The 24,685-nt window shown below is 35.6% G+C and overlaps 1 long non-coding RNA gene across 1 annotated transcript in view; it reads left to right on the top strand.

Annotated features, from left to right (window-relative positions):
• The window catches only part of LOC145528695 (uncharacterized), a 686,972-nt gene that overhangs the window by 397,746 nt on the left and 264,541 nt on the right, over positions 1-24,685 (top strand). Inside the window, exons 5-6 of the long non-coding RNA XR_014070554.1 lie at positions 17,738-17,801; positions 21,906-21,985. This is a non-coding gene — a long non-coding RNA (uncharacterized LOC145528695). The remainder of the gene's footprint in view (positions 1-17,737; positions 17,802-21,905; positions 21,986-24,685) is intronic.

Here is a 24,685-nt window from a genome sequence, read left to right as displayed (position 1 = left end):
AAAAACAAGCAGAACTGGAGAACACAATAACTGAAATTAAAAAAAAAAAAACACTATAAGGAATGTAGATTGAATGATGCAAAGTAATAGACTGGTGATCTGGAAGATACGGTAGTCGAAATCATCCAAGTTGAAAAGAGAAAAAGAATTTTAAAAACTGAGGCTAGTCAGTCTTTGAAAAATGCCTCTGGTAATTTGATAGGGATTGCATTGAATCTGTAGATTTCCTTGAGTAGTATAGTCATTTTGACAATATCAGTTCTTCCATTCCAAGAACACAGTGTATCTTTCCATCTTTTTATGTCGTCTTTCTGTCTTGCAGTCTTTGGAGTACAGGTCTCTTGCCTCCTCAGGTAGAATTATTCATATATATTTTATTCTTTTTGATGTGATAGTAAATGTTTCCTTAAATTCTCTTTCTGATCTTTGTTGTTAGAAATGCAACAGATTTCTGTATATTAATTTTATATCCCTAAACTTTATAGAATTCACTGATAAGCTCTAGTAGTTTTCTGGTAGCATCTTTAGGATTTTCTATGTATAGTATCATGTCATCTGCAAACAGTGGCAGTTTTACTTCTTCCTTTACAACTGAGATTCCTTTTATTTCCCTTTCTTCTCTGATTGCTCTGGCTAAGACTTCTAAAACTATGTGGAATTAAAATAGCAAGAGTGGACATCCTCATCTTTTTCCTGATTTTAGAAGGATGCTTTCAGTTTTTCACCATTGAATATGATATTTGCTATAGGTTTGTCATAATTACAAACAATGATACAATAAATTGTAAATGACAAAAACAAGTAGAAAGTTATACCATGCTTGTGGATTGAAATGGTTAATATTGTTAAAATAGCTATAACCCCCAAGACAATCTACAGGTTCAATGTAATCCTTATATAAATACTTGAGGCATTTCTCACAGAACTAGAACAAATAATTCTAACAGTTATATGCGGTTTCCCTGGTGGTTTGGTGGTAAAGAATCTGCAAGCCAGTACAGGAGATGGTTTTGATCCCTGGTCTGGGAGGATCCTTCTTGTCGCGGAACAACTAAGCCCATGTGACATAACTATTGAGCCTGTCACTCTAGAGCCTGGGAACCACGATCAGTGGGCCCATGTGCCACACCTGTTGAAGCCCACACACCCTAGAGGCTGTGCTATACAACAAGAGAAGCCACAGTAATGAGAAGCCTATACACAGCGACTAGAGAGTAGCCCCTGCTTGCTGCAACTAGAGAAAAGCCTGCACAGCAACAAAGATCCAGAACAGCAAAAAGTAATAAATTAATTAATTAATTAATAAAAGTCTATGAGTTACAGCTTAAAAAAAAATGCAGGCTATATGGAATGGGAAAGATCACAAATAGCCAAAGCAATCTAGAGAAAAAAGAACAAATTGCCCCCTAATTTCAAATAGTACTACAAATCTTCAATAATTAAAACAGTATGACATTGGCACAAAAAGCAGACATACAGCTTGATAGAACAGAATTGAGAACCCAGAAATAAACCCACATTTATATGGTCAATTATTCTATGACAAAGTAAACAAGAATATACAGTGAGGAAAAGATAGCTTCTTCAGTAAAACATTGAGAAAACTGGATAACTATATGTAAAAGAATCAAACTGCACTATATTCTCACTCTATATAAAAACGTGAAGTCAAAATGGATAAAAGACAAGTGTAGGACCTGACACCACAAAACTCTTAGAAGAAAAGATAGGCAGTACATCTTTAATGGGCTTCTCCAAGTGGCTCAACTGTAAAGAATCCACCTGTAATGCAGGAGACCCAGGTTCATTCTCTGAGTTGGGAAGATCCCCTGGAGGAGAGCATGGCAACCCATTCTGGTATTCTTGCCTGGAGAATCCCATAGACAGAGGAGCCTGGCAGGCTACAGTCCATTGAGTTTCAAAGAGCCAGGCACCACTGAAACTACTTAGCACGTACACACATCTTTAATATTGGTTTTAGCAACATTTTTTGGGTGTGTCTCCACAGGTAAGGGAAATAAAGCCATTAATAGCAAGTGGGACAGCATCAAACTGAAAAGATTTTGTGCAGCAAAGGAAAATAATAACAGAATGAAAAGGCAGACTATGAATGGAAGAAGATATTTGCAAACAATATATCCAATAGGTGTTAATATCCAAAATACACACAGAACTCATAGAGCTCAACATCAAATAAAAAAAAAAAATGGACAGAGGACCTGTGTAGATATGTTTTCAAAGAAAAAGATTACAGGTGACCAACAGATGCATGAAAAAGTCCTCAAGATCACTAATCATCAGAGAAATGCAAATTAAACCACAAAGAGATACCACCTCACACATGTCAGAATAAAAAAGAGATCAAATAACAAGTGTTGGCAAGGATGAGAAAAAAGGGAATTTTTATGCACTGTGAGTGGGACTGTAAATTGGTGTAGCCACTATAGAAAACAGTATGGAGATTTCGCAAAAAAATAAAAATAGAACTGCCATATGATCCAGCAATTTCATTTCTGGGTATTTACCATAAGAAAACAAAAACACTAATTGGAAAATATATATGCACAGCGATGTTTATTTTAGCCTTGGTTGTAATGGTCAGCATATGGAAGCAACCTAATGTCCTTTGATAGATAAAGAAGATTAGATTTATATAGATACATATAATATTCAGACATAAAAAAATGAAATCTTGTCACTTGCAAGAATATGAATGGATCTAGAGTGTATTATGCTAAGTGAAATGTCAGACTGAGAATGATAAATACCATATGATCTCAATTATATGTAGAATCTAACAAAACAAAAAAACCAAAATGAAAATAGATTTATATTGATAGATACAGAGATTGTTATTGCTAGAGGGGAGAAGGCTGAAGAGGCAACATAAGTAAAGAAGATTAAGAGGTACAAATTTCCAGTTATAAAATAAATAAGCCAGGGAGTGTAATACACAGCATAAAGTGTGTGGTCAGTAATATTGTAATAAATTTTTATGAAGGTAGATGGTTTCTAGACTTATTGTAGTGATAATTTCATAAATTATGCAAATTTCAAATCACTATGTAATAATATGAAGTGAATAATACTGCAAACAAACTATATTTCAATAACATTTAAAGAATGTTGAGTGGATTTTATATGTAAACATGCAAAATTATTTTTCTTATAAAAGATATCTTTTATGCTTCCTTACAGCAATTTGCTTTTGCAAATACACAAGTTTTTAAAAGAACAATTCTAAAGGCACAGATGCACCAACAAGCAATGATATTCAGTATGCCCCTTTGGGTGGGCTAGCATGGTAGATGAACCTTCAGTCTGCATTAAAAGTCAACTGATTTGTGCTTTTGCCAATCCAGTTTGGGAAAGTTTGAAATTCTATCTTTCTAATAAGTGATTCACCATGTATTTTCTGAAAATTCAAATTAAGCTGTGGTTGTTTCTAATTCTTCACAGAAAGTCCTGGTGGCCAAACCTAATTTCTAAATAAAGTTTGAACTTCTTAGCTGAAATTTGGTATTTACAGCTTACCTATTGACCCTCGTTCATCACATCAGCCTCAATATTTACTGTGTCCCTCCACAAATCCCTCCAATCCTGTAAAATAGGCCTCTCAACCAAATCATGAATTCATTAATCTTCTGAATCTGCAATGGTGCTGCTTTAGTTATGTGAACAAGAGTACTTTCCCTCATGTTCTAGTCTGAGTTGTCTCTCATATACAAGGCTTTCTTTGCTTACTCTAATAAAATTCTTTCTTTTGCAAAACTCCTTTTGTCCTTGCTGTGTATTTCTTTAATTTTTAACCTTAAAAAATAATTCTAATTCTCTTTTAGGCAACTCTTGTCTCTACATGTGACCTCTTAAAATTAGGACTGTAATTCCTATACTGTAATTCTTATATTAAGGAGGAAAGTAACTGGCTTAGCAAGTATTATAATGAAGACTTTTTCTGGCTAAATGAAGAAAAGATCACAAGCATGGGGCTTTGTCCTTTTACTATCACTTCTTACTCTCCTGGGGATTTCTTTCACTACCAAACTTTCAGTTATGTCTTCCTAAGTAATTAGAGATTACTTTCTCTAAGTAATCCTGTGTCTTCCTAAGTACTGGGAAGTTGTTCCTTGTTTTCCTATGTCTTATGATGTTTGTTTACAAACTGAATTGGAAATCAAGGTGAACACATTCTCATTAGACTGGAGCAGTTTTTTGGTCTTGCCTAACTTACCATTTCTTATATGTAAGATGTCTCATATAATTTTGAATTAAACATAGAGTATAGAAGATTCTTATGTCAATATGGAAGTCAAATTCTTAGAAATAGTTTATTCATACCTAATGTTCTTCTAGTTCTTGTGTTTTACAACTAAAGGTTGTGGCACACAATTAAAGTTAATTCTAGGCCCAGGTAGAAACATTTGGAGAGAGAGAGCTATGAGTTACCCTTAGCAAATGAATCATAGTGGACTCTAGTGCCTATTTCAATAGCTCAGAGCTGGTTTTCTAGTATATTTCTTTCTAAGTTCCCGAAGTTTTAGTTGTTTTTCCTCAAGGAAGAAGGGCATGCTGAGATGGGTTGAAAGTGTTAGTCACTCAGTCATATACAACACTTTGTGACTCCATGGACTGTAGCCCTCCATGCTTCTCTGTCCATGGGATTCTTCAGGCAAGAATACTGGAGTGGGTTGCCATGTCCTTTCCAGGGGATCTTCCCAACCCAGAGATTGAACCTGCGTCTCCTGCGTTGCAGGCAGATTCTTTACCATTTGAGCTAAGGATAGAAAAAGAGGTAATATTTGGAGGATAAAGTTGTGAGAGGAGGGAAGAACATGAAGAAGGAATCTGAAAATAAGAATTGATTCTCTCTTCTTGATTACCTGTGCATTCTCCAGACCATAGATATGAACCATTCACTTGTAGACTGACGTGAAATTTCCTTCAGCTACAAATGTGTTTTATTTGGTTCTCATAACATTGTTCTGCATAGTGTTTTGGAAATCTTGATACAGGTTCTAACATTGCAATATTGAGAAATTGTACACAAAAAATCTAAGTTGTGGCTTCTTTTGGAAAATTTTTTGATTCCTATGTAGAAACAATATGCTTGAATTAGGCAGTATTTTTCTCATTAGCCAGAACAAGAATTCTTCAGGTTTGGATAGGTCCTTCTCCAGGGGATCTTCCCGACCCACGGATCTAACCCGAGTCTCTTGCATTGGTAGGTTGATTCCTTATTGTCTGAGCCATCAGGGAAGCTCTGAGCCACCAGGGAAGCCCTTGAAAGTCAAAGTTATTGTTTATTTGTACTTTTCAAGGAATAGCTCTTGAATATTTCCCCTAAGTTCATAAAAAGAATAATAAGAATCTCCAGTAAATTGTTACTGAAAAAGGAACTATTCCTTGCAAAGTAGCTTGTGGGAGGTTAAGAGGGCAATTTTTCTTCTTTTTGATTCTTAGATCAGTCCTTCTGAAAGCAAATAGAATTTGTAATAAATGACCTTAAATAGTTCACTTTTTGTAAAATGTGAAGTCTTTAAAAGTTCCTTCAAAAATTATGAAGGTTGTTTAGAGTAATGGAATCTACCAGTTTATTTCACATAAGCTGTTAGACAGCTTCCAAATAGTAATGCCTTTTAGACATTACACAGAAGTGCAGAAAGAGGCAGTTTTAACTTTATGAAAACAATGTATCCCTGAAAAAAATTGGTTGTAGGAAGATTATGTAGTTTTAATGGAAATTCTTTCACATTTGTAAACTTAAATTTTCTTCCAAATACCTTTGGTGTTTTTTAAGATCTCTTTAAAAGTGTAAGTAGTTTATAGATACTTTAGATAAAGGGTTTTCAGTAGATACTGCTTGGTATAGAGAATATGTATGTATCATAAATTTGGTTTTGTCTGTTTATTGCAATGAGGTTATTTTCCATTAATAAGAGCTTCATTTTCATTTAGTAAGACCCTAACCTTACGTGTTTGGTGGCTTCACCCCAGACAAAAAAAGTACAGTGCCACAAATTGATACTATGATTTTTTTTTTTTTAATTTTAGGGTAAAGGAGAAGAGCTGTGGAAAATGTATTCCAAATTAATTGATCATATTTAGAAATGTCAAAGAGAGGCTGATGATTTCTCAAGGTGAATGCACTGCTCTTAGAAATTATCCACTGCTCTCTTGGTTTGATTTTATCACTCTGAGTTGTTCCTCCCTGAGTGAAGGCCTTTGGAGACACTTTATTCTTAAACCAATGATATAGATAGAGTTCGTTAAAAACAGTCTGTTTTAGCCAATGTTGTCATTACAGTTAAGAAGCAGAGTGATATTTCATGAGTTGGTACTAACTTACAAAATTTTTTCTTAATGGAAATATGACATGTTCTCTGTGTCCTTTGAAATCATAGAATTTATTAAATCTCTCATGAGCTAGAAAAGTAGAGATTGTTTAAAGTTGACATTTTCTTTCTGTTTCTCTGAAGCTATTTGGTGGAATTGCAGTCTCTTTAGGGAATTAAGCTTTAAAATAGACTACTACAGAGTAGTGAAATCTAGCTTATTTCATATTATCCTAGAAACACTGACATTAAAGGGATTATAAAAATAATCTTGTTCAACTATCATTGCAGGCTTGTATCTTCTCCATATCACATCTGACAAGTTAAAGACTAATTTCTGCTTGAACTCACCCTGGTGTTGAGAAAGCTTTCTGCCCCGAGGCATCCTCTTTCATTCCTGCATATCTGTGACTGTTACAAAAGCCTTCTTTGTATAGTGTTGAAATCTGATTTGTGTGTGTATGTGTTTCAATTCTTTTGTCCTAGTGATTCCTTCCAAACAAGTTGTATGTGCATGAATATATAGCATTTCAGAAGTCTGAAGATGGTTAATAAATTCTTCTTAAGCTCCTCTTTTCATGGCTAAGCATCCTCAACTACTCCAAAACTGATATAGCTTCCAATTCTCTGATTAACTTGCTTCTTCTCCTCCAGATGATATTGATATTTCAATATTCCCCTTAAATTGTGACTCTCAGAATTTTATATAGATTCCAAGAGTGGTCTCATTTATATAGAGTAACGTGAGATTTTTCATTGTATCATTGCAGATTTTCTATGTCCATTTGTTCATTTTATCATTGACTTTGTTGGATGATCTCATCACATTGTTGATTGATTGTGTTTCCTGTTAAACTATAACCCCCAAATATTTCACAGGTGCTAGTATTAATATTTACCTATCTGGACCTATATTTGTATAATTTTTAAAAATCCAAGTACAGGTTCTTACTAGTATCTTACATATTAGTTTTTAAATTTATATTTAAGAAATATTTACACTGCTAGACTTGAACCATTATTCATTACTTTGAACCTTGGTTGTACTCTCTAACACAGTGGTCCCCAACCATTTTGGCACCTGGAAAAAGTTTTGTGGAACACAATTTTCCCACACACTGTGGGGTGGAGAGGATGGCAGGGGATGGTTTAGGGATGATTCAAGCGCATTACATTTATTGAGTTTTTTGAGCAGGAGGCAGAACTCGGCAGTAATGGAAGTGATGGAGAGTGGCTGTAAATACAGATAAAGCTTTGCTCATACTGCTCACCTCCTGCTGTGCATCTGGTTCCTAATAGGCCATGGTCCAGTACTGGGGTTTGGTCTAACATAATGACTTTCTTTACAAGGTTTATGAACCTACTAAATATGCTGTTAAATCATTATGGACATTTACCATAAGATAAAATAAAATGATCTAAGAATATCCAAGACTTGTTTATTTCACTGCTGCTTCTCTGTAAGGTACATTCCAGCTTCCTCTTGACTTGTACCAGCTAAGAGGTTGGGAATGGTTGATTCATCATCTTCTTTAGGCTTGGGGCCTAAAATGTTGAAGCTATTTATCACAATTTAACTATGTATGTCCTTGGTTCATGGACAGTTCAATCAGAGAATAGATATTCTTTGATTGGGTAGAATGTTAGGTTGAGGAAAAAGAAGTCTCTTTCTCTTGCTCTGGATGATGAGACATGCAGATGTGAGGCCTAGAACTGCTGATACCTACTTTGCTAACATGAGGGATGCCAGCCTAAGGATGAAGTCAAAATACATAGCTGACAAAACTTCTTAATATGAGTGAAATTGAAATTCTAGTCTATCAATGTCTAAGGCTTTATCTTTCTCTAAACTTTTTCATTAAATGAATAACTATACTCAGAGAGCAAGGAAATTAATGTTATCTACCTTAAGATACCATAAAATATGAGTGGATTAATACAACAAAAAGGCTATATTTTATCCACATAATGTCTGATATGAGTTGTCAGAGGTTGTCCTCTGTCTAGTCACACAAGGAACCAGACTTCTTCCATCTTATTCTGCCACAATTACAACTTGTGGCAGGTAGAGAGAGAGAATGAGAGGAAGAATTTAGCTTTTAACTGTCTTGGTCTAGAAATAAAATATGTGGCTTCTACCTTTAATTCATTATCCTGTGCTAGTTGTATGGTCCCACACTGAATACCCGGGAGCCTAGGAATCGTTGAAGAATATTTTGTGAGTATGAGTGGCGTCTGAAAACCAACATCCTCTCTTCAAGGAATGTAGGTTTTCACAAAAGACTGAAGGAGCCACTGATCAAAAACTCTGCTTTCCATCTGCAACCATCCCAGAGGCATCGATATATTAATGGCCTGACTACTGGCTCAGAGAAGTGTGAAAACACACAAATTATAGTAATACATTCTTCCAGTCCCTATCTCTTCTTTTCATTCTGCAAGTCAAGACGAAACATTAACAACTCTTGATTCCTGGTCACATCTCCTACTTTCCCTGGTGGCTGGAAGATAAGAAGTTTCTGTTCCTATAGTTTACTATCTCATCTGTAAGTTTTTACCATACTCTAGTATGTAATCTTTTTAGACCAGGAGACTTGAAATCATTTAGAGAAGCTAAATGCTATCTTATCATCTCTTTACATATCTTCAGGTTCAATTGCTTTTACCAATATTTATTCAACATTCTCCAGGCTAAAAGTTATTTTTCTGTTCAGAGAATATGGAAGTAAATAGAATTTTCTGAATCCAATTTTGTGTCACTTGTTCAATTTATAAAATCTTGCCAGACATATTACAGGTAAATTCTCTTTGTTCTTACTCTAGATATAAATATAATTTAAAAACATTTTATTGTGCTTATGTAATTTATTCACAGTCAGTCAGTCAGTCAGTTCAGTTGCTCAGTCATGTCCAACTCTTTGCAACCCCTTGTACTGCAGCACGCCAGGCTTCCCTGTCCATCACCAACTCCTGGAGCTTACTCAGACTTATGTCCATTGAGCCAGTGATGTCATCCAACCAGCTTATCCCCTGTTGTCCCCTTCTCCTCCTGCCTTCAATCTTTTCCAGGATAAGGGTCTTTTCAAATGAGTCAGTTCTTCCAATCAGGTGGCCAAAGTATTGGCGTTTCAGCATCAGTCCTTCCAATGAATATTCAGGTTTGATTTCTTTTAGGATTGACTGTTTGGATCTCCCTGCAGTCCAAGGGACTCTCAAGAGTCTTCTCCAACACTACAGTTCAAAAGCATCAATTCTTCGGTGCTCAGCATTACTTATAGTCCAACTCTCACATCCATACGTGACTACTGGAAAAACCATAGCTTTGACTAGACAGATCATTTTTTGAAAAGTAATGTCTCTGCTTTTTAATATGCTGTCTAAGTTGGTCATAGCTTTTCTTCTAAGGAGCAAGCGTCTTTTAATTTCATGGCTGCAGTCACCATCTGCAGTGATTTTGGAGCCCCCCAAAATAAAGTCTGTCAGTGTTTCCATTGTTTCCCCATCTGTTTACCATGAAGAGATGGGACTGGATGCCATGATCTTAGTTTTCTCAATGCTGAGTTTCAAGCCAACATTTTCACTCTCTTCTTACGCTTTCATCAAGAAGCTGTTTAGTTGTTCACTTTCTGTCATAAGGGTGGTGTCATCTGAATATCTGAGGTTGTTGATATTTCTTCCAGCAATTTTGATTCCATCTGTGCTTCATCCAGCCCTGCATTTCTCATGATGTGCTCTGCATATAAGTTAAATAAGCAGGGTGACAGTATACAGCCTTGACATACTCCTTTCCTGATTTGGAACCAGTCTGTTGTTCCATGTCTGATATAACTGTTGCTTCTTGACCTGCATACAGATTTCTCAAGAGGCAGGTCAGGTTATCTGGTATTCCCATCTCTTTCAGAGTTTTCCACTGTGTGTTGTGATCCATATGGTTACAGTCTTTGGCGTAGTCTATAAAGCAGAAGTAGATGTTTTTCTGGAACTCGCTTGCTTTTTCAATGATCCAGCAGATGTTTATCCACAAACCTCAGTCGATTCTGTGTTTTCTGGCGCTGTTCTCACAGGCTCATGTTTCTTTCATATTTGTACTTGGTTTTATGTCACTACCCCTTTTCTGCACATAAATTTAAAAGTTAAAGTCATCTAAGTGATGTTTATGGAGCCCCTGTGAATCTTCAGATCCTCTCCTTTATGACTGTTTTTGTAAATTCATAGGTGGAAATTCAATTTCAAGTGATTTCCAAACTCTGAACTTTCCCATTTCAGTGTCTAAAACTACATGACTATTTATATCTTTCACTTACTGTCTGACATTTTCCTATCTGAAGTTTAGGGTAGCTTTTTCTCCTGATCGACACAGCCACCCTATGTTTGGAATATCCTTAGTGTTTAATAAGTAATTTTTGAATGAATGTATTTGAACTAAACAAGAATAAAATTCCCTCTTCATGAGAATCCTATTTTTTTTAATTGAATCTTTACATCAGTCTTTAGACAAATTTGATGATTCAGTATGATATCTTTTTTTTTAAAAATAGGAATTTCAATTTGATTTTTTAAATGACTTCTGATAAGCTTTCTATTTCTGGAGATTAAAACTTTAACCATTGTTTGTTAAATTCTTTTGAATGAGTGTAACACATATCATCAAAGTTACAGGTTTAATATCCATATAGATAGTTATTACTTAAGAGATAATTATATATAATCTTGTATTCTTACCAACAAGCTTCATTGGCCATCAGAGAAGCGTGCCAAGAGAACACAAATGTAATTCTGTTATCATTATTAAGGGCAGACAAACTTTGATATCTTTTTCATATCTGTTTCCATAGGACTTTATGAAACAAGCTAGTCTGTATTCACTATTTCATAACTTTTAAAAAGTTTCACTCAATCTTATTGAATCTCTTCAACATTGCTTCAGAATAAAGGGAAAATGTATGCTAACTTTAAATGTAAGTTATTAACATTGACATTAGCATCAACAAAAGAAGCAGACATTTATAAATTATAACCAAAGAATTGTTATTTTACAACAGAAGATTTTTTTTTAACTTTGGAGACCACAGTTTACCAAATCTAGACCTCCCATTGATTTCTCTACAAAACCCAAGGTAGATAGCTATAATGACTGTTTGAATATTTCCAGAAGTGAAAACCCCCTCTTTGGTAATTCCTTTTCTAATCAGTCATACTATAAATTATCTTTATTACTTTCTTCATTATCTTCTGTTTCTTGAATTCTGAGTCTTCTTTGTGACTGTGGTGCAGAAACATAACATTAGTATTTTCCTTATGGAGCATATAAGGCAGAATTTCTGAATTTTTGATGTTTATGAAGAAAAAGTGAATGAAGCTATTATAATTATGCTGTTGCAGTAGGTACAAAATTAAAATAAAGCTGAGCAAATCTGTATTAGTCATCTTATTGTTGGTAAGATTTTAAACTTTATTCCCAATCTTTAATGATATCTTGACTTGGAATAGAATTTTAAATTGAAAGTAATTTATCCCTCAAACTTCAAAGACATTTTAGTTTGGCTTCAAGAGTTTCAGGTAGGAATTCTGAGATCACTTGGATTTTATAACCTCCTCTTTACCTCCCTACTAGAAGCATTTAGAATATTCCTTTAATGTTTGGTTCAGTATACAGTATCAATGTATTTTAAAAAATTTTCAGAATTTTACACATTTTTAACATTCAGAAATTGGAATTTTAAAAATTTCATGTACATTAGCATCCACATATAAAAATGAAAGCATAGTCCATACTAAGACTTATACACAGATATTTATGACAACTTTATTTGTAAGTTTCAAAAACTGGAAATAAGACAAATATCATCAACAGGTTAATGAATAAACAAACTGTAATAATGGAACACTATTCTGCAATCAGAAGAAATGTATTACTAATACCTATTTACGAAACGAATGATTCTGAAAGTAGCTATGATGAGTGAATGAAATCAGACTAAAATCAGTACATAATGTTAAATTCTACTGCAAATTAATCTCTAGTGACAGAAAGCAGAATAATAGTTGGAAATGGGACAGTAGAATGGGGAGAGGAGTGAATGGAGTGGGAGACAGGTTTTTTGGTCCTTTGCATTCAGTGAAATGCCAGGCTGGATGAAGTACAAACTGGAATCAAGATTCCAGGGGAAATATCAATAACCTAAGATATGCAGATGACACTACCCTAAGGGCAGAAAGCGAAGAGGAACTAAAATGCCTCTTGATGAAAGTGAAAGAGAAGAGTAAAAAATCTGACTTAAAACTCAACACTGAGAAAATTAAGATCATGGCATCAGGTCCCATCACTTCATGGCCAAAAAAAGGTTAAACAATGGAACCAATGAGATTTTATTTTCTTGGGTTCCAGAATCACTGCAGATGGTGACTGCAGCCATGAAATTAAAAGATGCTTGCTCCTTGGAAGAAAAGCTATGACCAGCCTAGACAGCATATTAAAAAGAAGAGACATTACTTTGTCAAAAATGATTCATCTAGTCAAACCTATGGTTTTCCCAGTAGTCATGTATGGATGTGAGAGTTGGACCATAAAGAAAGCTGAGCACCAAAGAATTGATGCTTTTGAACTGTGGTGTTGGGGAAGACTCTTGAGAGTCCCTTAGACTGGAAGGATATCAAACTAGTCAATCCTAAAGGAAATCAACCCTGAATGTTCATTGGAAGGACTGATGCTGAAGCTGAAGCTCCAATACTTTGGCCACCTGACGCAAAGTACTGACTCGTTAGAAAAGACCCTGATGCTGGGAAAGATCAAAGGCAGGAGGAGAAGGGGATGACAGAGGATGAGGTGGTTAGATAGCATCACTGACCCAATGGACATGAGTTTGAGCAAGCTCTGGGAGTTGGTGATGGACAGGGAAACCTGGTGTGCTGCAGTCCATCAGTGGCAAAGAGCTGGACACAAGTGAGCAACTGAACTAGGATGATGGAAACAAAGAAAGTGAAGTTGCTCAGTCATGTCCAACTCTTTGTGAACACATGGACTGTAGCCTACCAGGCTCCTCCTTCCATGGGATTTTCCAGGCAAGAATACTAGAGTCAGTTGACATTTCCTTCTATAGGAGATCTTCCCGATCTGTGGATTGAACTCAGGTCTCCCTCATTGTAGGCAGACATTTTACCATCTGAGCCACCAGGGAAGGATGATGGAATATAGTTCTAAAAGCTTAGTCAAAGCACTAGCTTAGGGGCAATACTTTGTAGGGGTAAAGCACTGATCCCGAAGGAGGCTATTGTATAATGAACTAGATGTTTATTTTCTGTTGGAGCATCCCTAAAAGCTAATATGAACAGCTCCAGGCATTACATGTTGGAACTAGGGGTAGTTCCTATCAATATCTTTGAGGATTGTGGTTTTCAGGGAGGTAACATTTCAGTCATCCAGGGAACAAAGGATTTTACTGAATTGGATGTTGTGAGTAGAAACAAATTGCTTTAGCTCCTCCTCTTGACAATGGACCAGTAAACAAAAATAAGGACTCCTATAGTATCAGAAATAATTAATGATAATTGACATAAAGTATTAGGGGGATGTCACACAATGAGAGTAAAAAGGAGTATATCTGGGGACCTGCCCAGGGTTTCAGTAGGACATTTCTTGTGCTTCTATGGTTCTATGCACTGAATTACTGGTAAATGGCCAGTTGCATCAACTATGGCCTGTCAAGGTCAAGACATCTAAAGACTCAGAATCTTTGGGGAGGAAGACTGGAAATCTCCATTTCAGCTGCCTGTAAAAATACAAAAACTTTCTATCTTGTGACTTTATACAAGGCATGTACTTGTTTTACATGTGTTGGCTTTATTAACATTCCTTTGTTTCTTTTTGTTTCCATTCCTACTTTTATGACACCTTAAGTATATGTTTAATTTCTTAATAAAAGTGATTTTAAAACTTTTAATTTAAAACTTGAGGTGTGTGTTTGTTTTCTATCAAAGACATGGTAAGTTTATCTTTTATTCCCTAATTCACCAGGTCAGGATCATTAAATAGTAAAAGTATATTCTTTTTATATATTTTAAATTCTTTAAAATATTTTCTACACGTTTTCCTAAGAAATAAGCACTTCATATTGTTGTTGTGTATTACTTATCATCTCTCTGTGGAAGCACCAGAAGTAAAAATTGTTCTGTATTAAGCAAACAAATCCCTTTCTTGTCAACATCCTTTCCTTCCAAATAAGAATATTAACCCTAGAACATTATGGAAGAAGCCTTGTGAAACATTATAGCTATATTACAAATAACTTGGGAACACATCTTTATATTTGTTGAACATAGAAATATACAGAAGAATGTAACAGAAAGAAAAAAAGGTATTATATCTATTTTCATGGCCATCAAAATCCCAGCTGGTTCTATTTACTAAGCATTTCAAAAATGGGTGACAGTTTCAAGGATCGCCTAGATTTGTTATAAATTTAAAAATTTTTGAAAATGGATTCATAGTTGGTAAGTTGGGAAATTTGAAAAAAGCTCTTTCTAATACTCATTGATATGTTTTACATTGTATAATTTAGCCATTTAACACATTATATCCATATGCAAGGCTTCACAGGTGGCCCAGTCATAAAGAATTAGCCTGGCAATGCAGGAGACATGAGAGCCACGGGTTTGATCCTTGGGTTGGGAAGATCCCCTGGAGTAGGAAATGGCAACCCACTCCATTACTCTTGCCTGGAAAATTCCACGGACAGAGAAATCTAGTGGGTTATAGCGCATGGGGTGGCAAAGAGTCAGATACGACTGAGCATACACACACACATATGCAAATTATCTATACAATTTAAAACAAAAAGAATATTTTATTATTCAGGGAGGACATAATTTATGAGTGTAGAAAAATATATGAGAATTCCAAGTTAATAATTTCAATAGTTTCATTGTATTTTCATAGTTTATTCTCTGCATCTGATCAACCAAATGAAATCTTAGGATTTATATCCTTATAGCATTTTATTCTGGCCCCTGGAAGCAAAATGATCTGAGGTCTTGATATCATGTTCCCACCATTGTTTACTTCAAGTTCTACACTAAAGGGCCTGAGAATGTTATTTATAGTGTTATGAATAATTGGTTATAAATTTCCTTTTCTTTTTCTGGCTGCACAGCATGCAGTATCTTAGCTCCCCAGCCAAGGATCAAACCTGCTCCCTCTGCAGCAGAAGTGTAGAGTCTTAACCACTGGACTGCCAGGGAAGTCCCTGATATAAATTCCTGATGCATGTATCAGTTTGATGACTTTCAGGAAAAAAAAAATTTACAGTCTAAAACTAAACCACTCATTAAAACTTTTAGGTCCAATTTTTGATGATAAAAATGTAAAAATATTTTCTGAGGCAAATTTGTAAGACCTGATGCTTTTCACTGAAGAACTGTTAGGAATCTGATTAGATGACCTTGAAATCTGAAGATGTGCCCAAGAATATGCTTTCATTCAAATCCCTAACCACAGAGTTAGACCAATCAAATTCAACACCATTTTTTAGCTGAAAACTTATTAAACACTTTTACAAGCTCTCGTTCAGTTATTATGATTTTAAATTTATTTATTTTGAGTGGAAGTTAAGCTTTTCTAAAAGTACAATGCTGAGTAACAGCCAGAGTTCCAAAGTGTGCTCCCGGGTAGTGGAAGGGCCAGGAAAATCACATGCAAATGATCTCTAGATTTCAGAAAAATCTAGTAAAGATTATTTACTATTATATTTACAAGTCTTGGGGATTTGTGTTGAGTGTTCAGGCTGCAGAGTACTTTGCCTGTTTTCACCTGAGGAAGAACAGAGAAAGGACTTCTCTGTTAGATAAGTAAAAAGGAAATACTTTCAGAAAATCTGTGTATGGACATATTCCTTTTTAATGATTTGGATGGTATTTCTTAATTTATTTTTACTTTTAGTGGGTTAAATAATATACTTTCTAATCCTAATAAATGAACGCAGATTTTTGATAAATGTTGTTGTCACCTTTGACAGTGAGATTTTTGAATCTTTTAATAATCAGAGAAAGAGTTTAAGCTACTTAATTATAAAAGTATTAATTATAAGAGATAAACACTAAGAGGGACTGAAGTTGGCATCGGCGTTGGTAAAACTTGGGTCGTTTAAGTCATCAGATAATTGGGCTGTCCTAATTGCAGGCCCTTGAAATGATCCTGAGCTCAAGAACCTTGTCATGACCCTGCAAATACCCTAAGCAATCACTTATCTGGAAGAACTAAGAAAGTGCTCAGAATGTTAAGGTGGTCTTACTCAGACCCAGAAATCTTGCCCTTATATGATATGAACCATGGCTTATTCAGTACTGTAACATTTAATACAATGGAACTATTGAAATTATTAACTTCGAATTGTCCTATATTTTCTCTATATTAAAAAAAAAAACATTTGCTTTTTGTTTTATTTAAGAATAGGAGAAAGTCTTTTTTTTCTTGCAGACTAATTCTTTGTAAATGATTAATCTTTTTATGATTGTGACATTCTTCCTTATTTATCTTTTACTAGACTACATGTTCATTAGCTTTTTAACTTTGTTCTAAGTTCTATTCAAATAGACTTACGTGAGGCTATTCTCCCTTCTATCATGTGGAGAGCCATTTCCATACAGGATGGTTCCCCTCCTTTCCACTGCCCTTGAGGCCCATTTCTGAGGGGGATTGTAGCGCGCTAGTCATACATTAATACCTCCATCTGGTACTAGTTAGTAAGTAGTGTTCATGCTCACTTGTGTCTGACTATTTTGCAACCCCATGGACTGTAGCCTCCCAGACTCCTCTGTACACAGGTGCCGTGGTTCTTAGTTATTTGCTTGTGTGGTTCACACATGTCTTCAGGGCCTGATAGAGCCTTACTTTGTATATTTCACTTTTACTTTATATGGGAATACCGCCTGTTGAAATCCAAAGTTAAGGTTGTTGAATTATCATAATAGGCAATTTGGTTCATGTGGTCATTAGGTATCTCATGTTCAGTCACTTAGTCTGTACAAAGGCCCAGTCACGAGCCTGGAGCTGCATTTCTAATGTAGAACATTTGCCAAAAGAGGAGGACATGGTCTTATTCTAGGGATTTTTCTGGTTTTCTTTCTGGGATCACCAGAAGCTTCATATAGCATCTGTATGCCAAAGATAATTCCAAAACCACTTGAACTGCTGGATCATTATGCCTAGTAGAAGCAAAATTATACTATAATCTAAATCTGATAAAGTGAAATTTCTGTCTCCAGATCACACTGATAACAGGCACATTAGGTGCCTGATATCTGGGTATAAGCCGCTCACTCCAATACAGGATATTTTGTCTCTAAAATCCATACACATCTACAAAACATTGTGCTTATTCTTTTGAGACTGGTTCTATCTTTTACTTTAGAAAGAATATTCTGACATGATCCAAGCTACTAGACTCCTGGAAACTACACCAACTGGGCAGACTCGTGAGTATTTGTAGTTGCTTCCCTACCTTCGGGCACATGTTTGTCTTAATAAGTTCTCCAGAGCTCTAGTTAATTAACAAATTCTCTATATGAAAGGAAGCTGAAGAGTTGACATAGACCTGTGGCAAGACAGTAAAGTTACACAGTATTCTCTGATATGGAAATGCAAACCATTTATTATTTTGCTTATGAACTTTGTTAGAAAATTAATTATTTACTATATACAAGTGCTAAAATTATGTTGAGTTGTGCCTAGAGAGATACCCAATCTGGAATCATAGCTGCAATCGACATCAGTACTTGATTAAGTTTTTAATGATCTTCTGTTATTCTCCATGATCCATCAAGATTTTGCAGTGACCAGACAGGCTAGTTCATTGGTGCTATGCTAGGAATCACAACCCTTGCACATGTCAAATCCTTGATTGTGGCACCAATCTCTATATTTCCCCCAGGAATGGCTTACTATTTTCAGGAAGAGATGAGAAAACAGGAATTTTATTCTTTCTACAAAATAACCTTTGTTCCATATACTATGGAACAAATATAAGATGCCTTCTTGATAATTAAATATATTCTATTTTTACTGCATATTCTGAAGCCACTGCTAGGACAAGCCAAGAGTCACTCTGACTAGTAAAATATAAAAGTATTTCAGATTTTTGAGGATAAGCATGAGTTCAGAGTCAGTAACTGAAAGATTATGAAGTATGGATATTTCTCTTTCTAAAATCATTCTGGAAAATGGTAATGGGTCCATTTGAGGAATCGGATGGAGGTTTACTTTTCAAAGTGAACAACTTCAATGTTTTTCATGGGAAAAGCTCTGTCTTAAACTGACTTTGGTGTAGTAACAAAGCTGTGAATCTCCAAATAGCAATTTGGGTCAGATTTTTCTCAGCCAATCTAGAATTTATCATCTTATATATGTTAAGAAGCACTTAAGTAGATTTCTAGGAATCAGTTTATTTCACTTCTGAGGGTATGAGTAATTAGCAATAGATTTCCATGGATCAAACACTATTGTAGGGATTTCTCTAGTGATTCGGTGGTTGAGAATCTACTTTGCAATGCAGAGCACTTGGGTTTGATCCCTAGTCAGGGAACTAAGATCCCATGTGCCGCAGAGCAATTAAGCCTGTGCGCAGCAACAGAAGATCCCTCAGGATGCAACTAAGACCTGGCACAGCCAAATAAACAAATAAATTAAAAAAGACCATTGTAGCCATATGCATTTTCTCCTTATGGCTTCCGTGCTTACATTTTCTACCACTCTAGAATCCCATTTTTACCATTGAGGTCACAGAGTCAATTTTCATTGTAGCATCTCACACTCTCATCTCTGGCCTACAGAGTATAAGCACCAGAGAGATCAAGAATGTTCATACCTCCATCATGAAGGCATTTCTTAATGTCTTGTTGAGGGAATGTCCTCCCAGAAATCCTAAGAGAATATGGCTAGGCAATCACCAAGAAGATTCCACTTAATAAATTTATTCCGAGTGTATTTCTTTAAGAATTAAGACTTTCCTTTACAGTATAACATGGAATTTTTTTTGTTTTGTTTTTGCCTTTCAATTTCATTAATGATAGGTCTTTGTTGAGAGAAGGCTTAGATTAGCCAACTAGTAGAATATTAACATCACACATAAGTGCTCAAGCCTAGCCTACACAATAAATTCTGAAACCAATGTGAAAAGATCCATGCCATTAATTAGAAAGCGAAGAACTAAAGAGCCTCTTGATGAAAGTGAAAGAGGAGAGTGAAAAAGTTGGCTTAAAATTCAACATTCAGAAAACTAAGATCATGGCATCTGGTCCCATCACTTCATGGCAAATAAATGGGGAAACAGTGGAACCAGTGTCAGACTATTTTTTTGTGCTCAAAAATCACTGCAGATGGTGACGGCAGCCATGAAATTAAAAGATGCTTGCTCCTTGGAAGGGAAGTTATGACCAACCTAGACAGCATATTAAAAAGCAGAGATATCACTTTGCCAACAAAGGTCTGTCTAGTCAAAGCTATGGTTTTTCCAGTGGTCACATATGGATGTGAGAGTTGGACTATAAAGAAAGCTGAGCACTGAAGAATTGATGCTTTTGAACTGTGGTGTTCGAGAAGACTCTTGAGAGTCCCTTGGACTGCAAGGAGATCCAACCAGTCAATCCTAAAGGAAATCAGTCCTGAATATTCATTGGAAGGACTGATGCTGAAGCTGAAACTCGTAATTTGGCCACCTGATTGGAAGAACTGACTCATTTGAAAAGACCTTGATGCTGGGAAAGATTAAAGGCAGGAGAAGAAGGGGACAACAGAGGATGAGATGGTTGGATGGCATCACCGACTCACTGGACATGAGCTTGGGTAAACTTCAGGAGTTAGCGATGGACAGGGAGGCCTGGTGTGCTACAGTCCATGGGGTCGCAAAGAGTCAGACAGAACTGAACGACTGAACTCAACTGAACTGAACCTTAAATTCTATGTGTGGTCTAACACACTTAGAACCAAATACCACACAGACACCAAAACTTATATTTGTGAAGCATTTTTACTCATGTGATATATATACCATCTTCTCCTAGAATAGATCACACTGTCTGGAAAATGCTGGGATATAAGTCTTATTGTACATATGGACAAAAGGGGAGAAAGAGAAGATATTTCTAAAAAGAATTTTATTATCTTATGAAGTTAATTGTCCCAGATGCAACCAGGAGTTGAGGATGGAATGATTTTTTTTTCAGATGGAGGAAGGTTTAGGGGAAAAGTTAAAGTTTCAAGATCTCATTAATATCTATTTAGTTGTCCCTGGCCCACATCTCTGCATCCTGCTCCTTCCCTTCTAGTGGAGGAGTTGGGCATTTAATTGGTGCTGAAACTCCAGCTCTTATTATACATTCCTATACTGGTCATGTATGGATGTGAGAGTTGGACGGTGAAGAAAGCTGAGCACCGAAGAATTGATGCTTTTGAACTGTGGTGTTGGAGAAGACTCTTGAGAGTCCCTTGAACTGCAAGAAGTTCCAACCAGTCCATCCTAAAGCAGATCAGTCCTGGGTGTTCATTAGAAGGACTGATGTTGAAGCTGAAACTCCAACACTTTGGCCACCTCATGGGAAGAGTTGACTGATTGGAAAAGCCCTAATGCTGGGAAGGATTGGGGGCAGGAGGAGAAGAGGACGACAGAGGATGAGATGGTTGGATGGCATCACCGACTCGATGGACATGGGTTTGGGTAAACTCTGGGAGTTGGTGATGGACAGGGAGGCCTGGCATGCTGCGATTCATGGGGTCGCAAAGAGTCGGACATGACTGAGCGACTAAACTGAACTGATACATGGTCTCAGCCATGTGTTCCTTGTGACTAGAGAAAATAAGAGTCTTCATGAAAGTTGTCACACATTTTGTTGTTCTACATGTATTTTTGGTTTCACATTCATAGTTTCAAATTTCTCTTTGCCTTATATTAATTCTCTAGGGGCATTAGAAGAAATCAGGTGAACATTTGAACTTTAAAATCACTGTCTATTCCATTGCATAGTGTCAAAGCACTGAATCTCACAATGCTGTTTCCTCCAACTATATTTTATCCAATGTTACTGGCAGTAAAAATCTGAGCAATTATGATGCCATGTCATGCCATAGGTTACTTGTATCCTTCTTTTCCTCATAATAGAGATTATCTATGAGCCTCTGGTTTATATAACCAACCAAATCTCATAATCTCATTTTAAGGGTGAGTTACTTAAGACACTCCTGATATCAATGGCTATATCAGAAAATAGCACACTCATATTAGGATGATTTGAAGATGGTTTATTTATAAGGTGCCAAATTAAAAAGAAATGACTGGGAGTCTTGAAAAATACAAAGATTGGTACAAAATCCTAGAAGCTTGCTAACAGAAGCAAATGTTAGCCTTTCTAGATATAACAGTGATGTAGGGTAGGAGCGATTTTCAGAACCAAAAGGAATTGCGTAGAGTAGGCCATTTTGAGTTCAGTAGTGCCATCTTTTCAAGGGGGACAGCCAGCATGAAATGACTTCAAAAGAAGAGAATCAGGTCAGTAAAGCCTTGACCTTGCTCTCATCTCTACCTCCAGAATCCCCCAGGCTTCCCCAGCTGAAAGAGTGCAGGAGATCTTATGATATATTTCGACATGTCAGCCACCTGGAGCATGGTGTAAGTTGGAATACTGTGGGGAATGGATCTGGAAGAGCAAATGGAGTTGCTAAGCACATCTTATCTTTTTCATTGATTTTTTTTTCTCTGAAATTCTGGTTATAGTCATGCATTTCATTCTTTTCTGATTGGGTATATCCACAGTTTATTAGAAGGCTGTGCTGTGTTGTCCTGTGCTGTGCTAAGTTGCTTCAGTGGTGTCCGACTCTGTGCAACCCCTGGACTGTAGCCCACCAGGCTCCTTTGTTCAGGGGATTCTCCAGGCAAGAATACTGGAGTGGGTTGCCATTTCCTTCTCCAATTAGAAGGCTATTGTGAAAATAACCAGGATGCTATGCACACACACAAGAAAGCTGGCAGTACATGCATTTCACAGTCACTATATATTTGATATGGTGATTATATAATTTAGAAAAATATCTTGAAGAAGACATTCATTTCTGAAGACTGCATTTGGGTTTATGCAGCTCAGATTTACCAGTTGATTCATTTTTTCCAGTATAAACATGGAATTCAAACATTAAGATGCTATGATTCAGTCTTGTAACTGAAGACTGTAACTCTGTTATAGTCTGTAGGTACTTTTCTCAGATTACAGGGTAGATTGATTTTTATAGTCGTCCTTTATTTCTTCTTTGAAAATATCACTGTAAACTGAGACAATATATTTTAGTAAAATTACACATTTAAGTTTGATATGAAATATACTGATGTGATATATAAGGTTTATAAAACAATATTTTATAAGGTAAATTATAAGAACAACATGTACATATTTAAGGTCAAATATTTTTGACTCAGAATGAGTCCCTTTCACTACTAGCATCAAAAAAATTTATAGTTTCTTATCTCTTTATCTACAGCAGAGTTACTTAAGGAAACTAGAGAAATTTTGAGACCTGCTTTGGGTGGAAACTTTCAGTTTTCATGGCTCTGCTATAAGCAATAATGATAAAAGTATTGCTCAAATAAAATATGTAGTGGAAACATTTCCAGCACTTCCATCTGTTACTTTTCAGTTTAATAAGTTAAAACAGGATGTTCAACCTGCAAGCTACATTTACTTCACAGTAATAAATACCACTGATCTGGAATATTTAAAATTCAGTATTATTGTAGAACTGAAAGGAGAAAAGAAGAGAATTTCTATTTCAAATAGTGCTATATTAGTAGAAAAGGACCAGTAGCAACCACCTGGACTCACGTTACTTTTTTCTTCATTTTTTGATGCAATGTGAGACATAGAATCACAAATAGATAGAAATGAAAATATTTTCATAGGGAAAAAAAACCCAAATGCATTAGAGAATGATGATCACATTGTCGAAAACTTAATTTTAACTGTTTCTTATTTACACTTTGATTGAAGGTTAAAAATAATATTTTTCTCAGACTTTACTCTGTGTCTGTCTGGGCAGAAATGTAAATACCTGATGTTAAAATACTCAACTGATAGATAAAATATGCCATTGAAAAGAATGATTATGGATTGCTCCTAAGGAATAGCATTTAAAATGACATTAAATTAAGCCACTAGGATAAAAGGCAAAGTATTAATTTTTGGTTGAAACCAATTATTTGGTTATTGAACTACAGGCAACTGAGGATCAGGCTATAAAAATCTTAGAAAAAATAATTATCAGCCTGAAATTTTAGAGGTCCTAAGAAATAATGTTTCTCTGTAATTACAGTTGTAACAAAACATTACCATGGAGTTCTTGGCATTTTTGACCTTAGAAGACAAAAAAATCTGCTTTGAAGATTTCTTTCTATTTATTAAGGTCATGGAAGAAACTATTATTCATTTGTGTTCTGGAATGCTTCATACAAAGCAAATACATTTTTAAAATTTTTACTGAACTCAGGTTTGGTTTCTTGCCACTCAAAAGCCAATATGAGAGGCAAGTGTTGGTGGAAAGTTGCTTTAATAAGAAAAGTTGGCAATGTGGGTAGAAGGTGGACTCATGTCCCAAGACTGGCTCTGCTCAGCTATGACAGTTTTTAAAGGGAAAGAAGTTTGTGCATCATTCTCCATTGCATGCAGATTGGCTCTTTCTTCAGATGTTATCTTGCTCACATGATCTGCCTGCTAAAATCACTTTGCGGGGTTGAAAACTAGTCATTCTTTAACTACTTAATTCTTCATTCTTACTTCTTTTAATCTAGGAAAAGGATCAACAAGTTAGGCAAGGCATTGTGTACACTCAGGAGAGCATAATTCAGGAGTTTAGGTTAAATTGCTTAGTGATCTTGTTCCTATAATTAGGTTCCTTTAAGGTTAGGGGGGAATAGAAATGGGCAAACAGGAAACAGGAAAAAGCTGCTTTCAAAATGTTTCAAAATCCAATTAAATTAGAAGTATTGTTTACAAGCAGTTGATTTTATTTGACCTGAATTATCACCATAACTTCTGAACACAGACAACATTTTAAAATTCTACTCAACAGTCTTATTGATTGATTGGAGAAAAATGTGGATAAAGTAAGTCCTCACAGTATGCATACTCTTTTCATTGGTAGACTATAAAAATTCAGATTATTTCAGGTTTTAAAACTCTGATTAATTATTCTACCAGAAATCTAAAGAAATAATAAAGGTATAATAGTGATGAGAGAATTTGAATGAGTCCAGACTTGCTATAAAACTCTTAGAAAAATGGAAATTACAGATTAGACAGTGTGTTCTAACAATATTATAAAC

This window comes from Giraffa tippelskirchi, chromosome 2 (genome assembly GCF_054371585.1).
Source record: "Giraffa tippelskirchi isolate mGirTip1 chromosome 2, T2T-mGirTip1v1.2.pri, whole genome shotgun sequence".
In the NCBI taxonomy this organism is placed as follows: Eukaryota; Metazoa; Chordata; class Mammalia; order Artiodactyla; family Giraffidae; genus Giraffa; species Giraffa tippelskirchi.
Note: the sequence above shows the minus strand (reverse complement) of the source record. Positions and strands in the feature narration are given on the sequence as shown.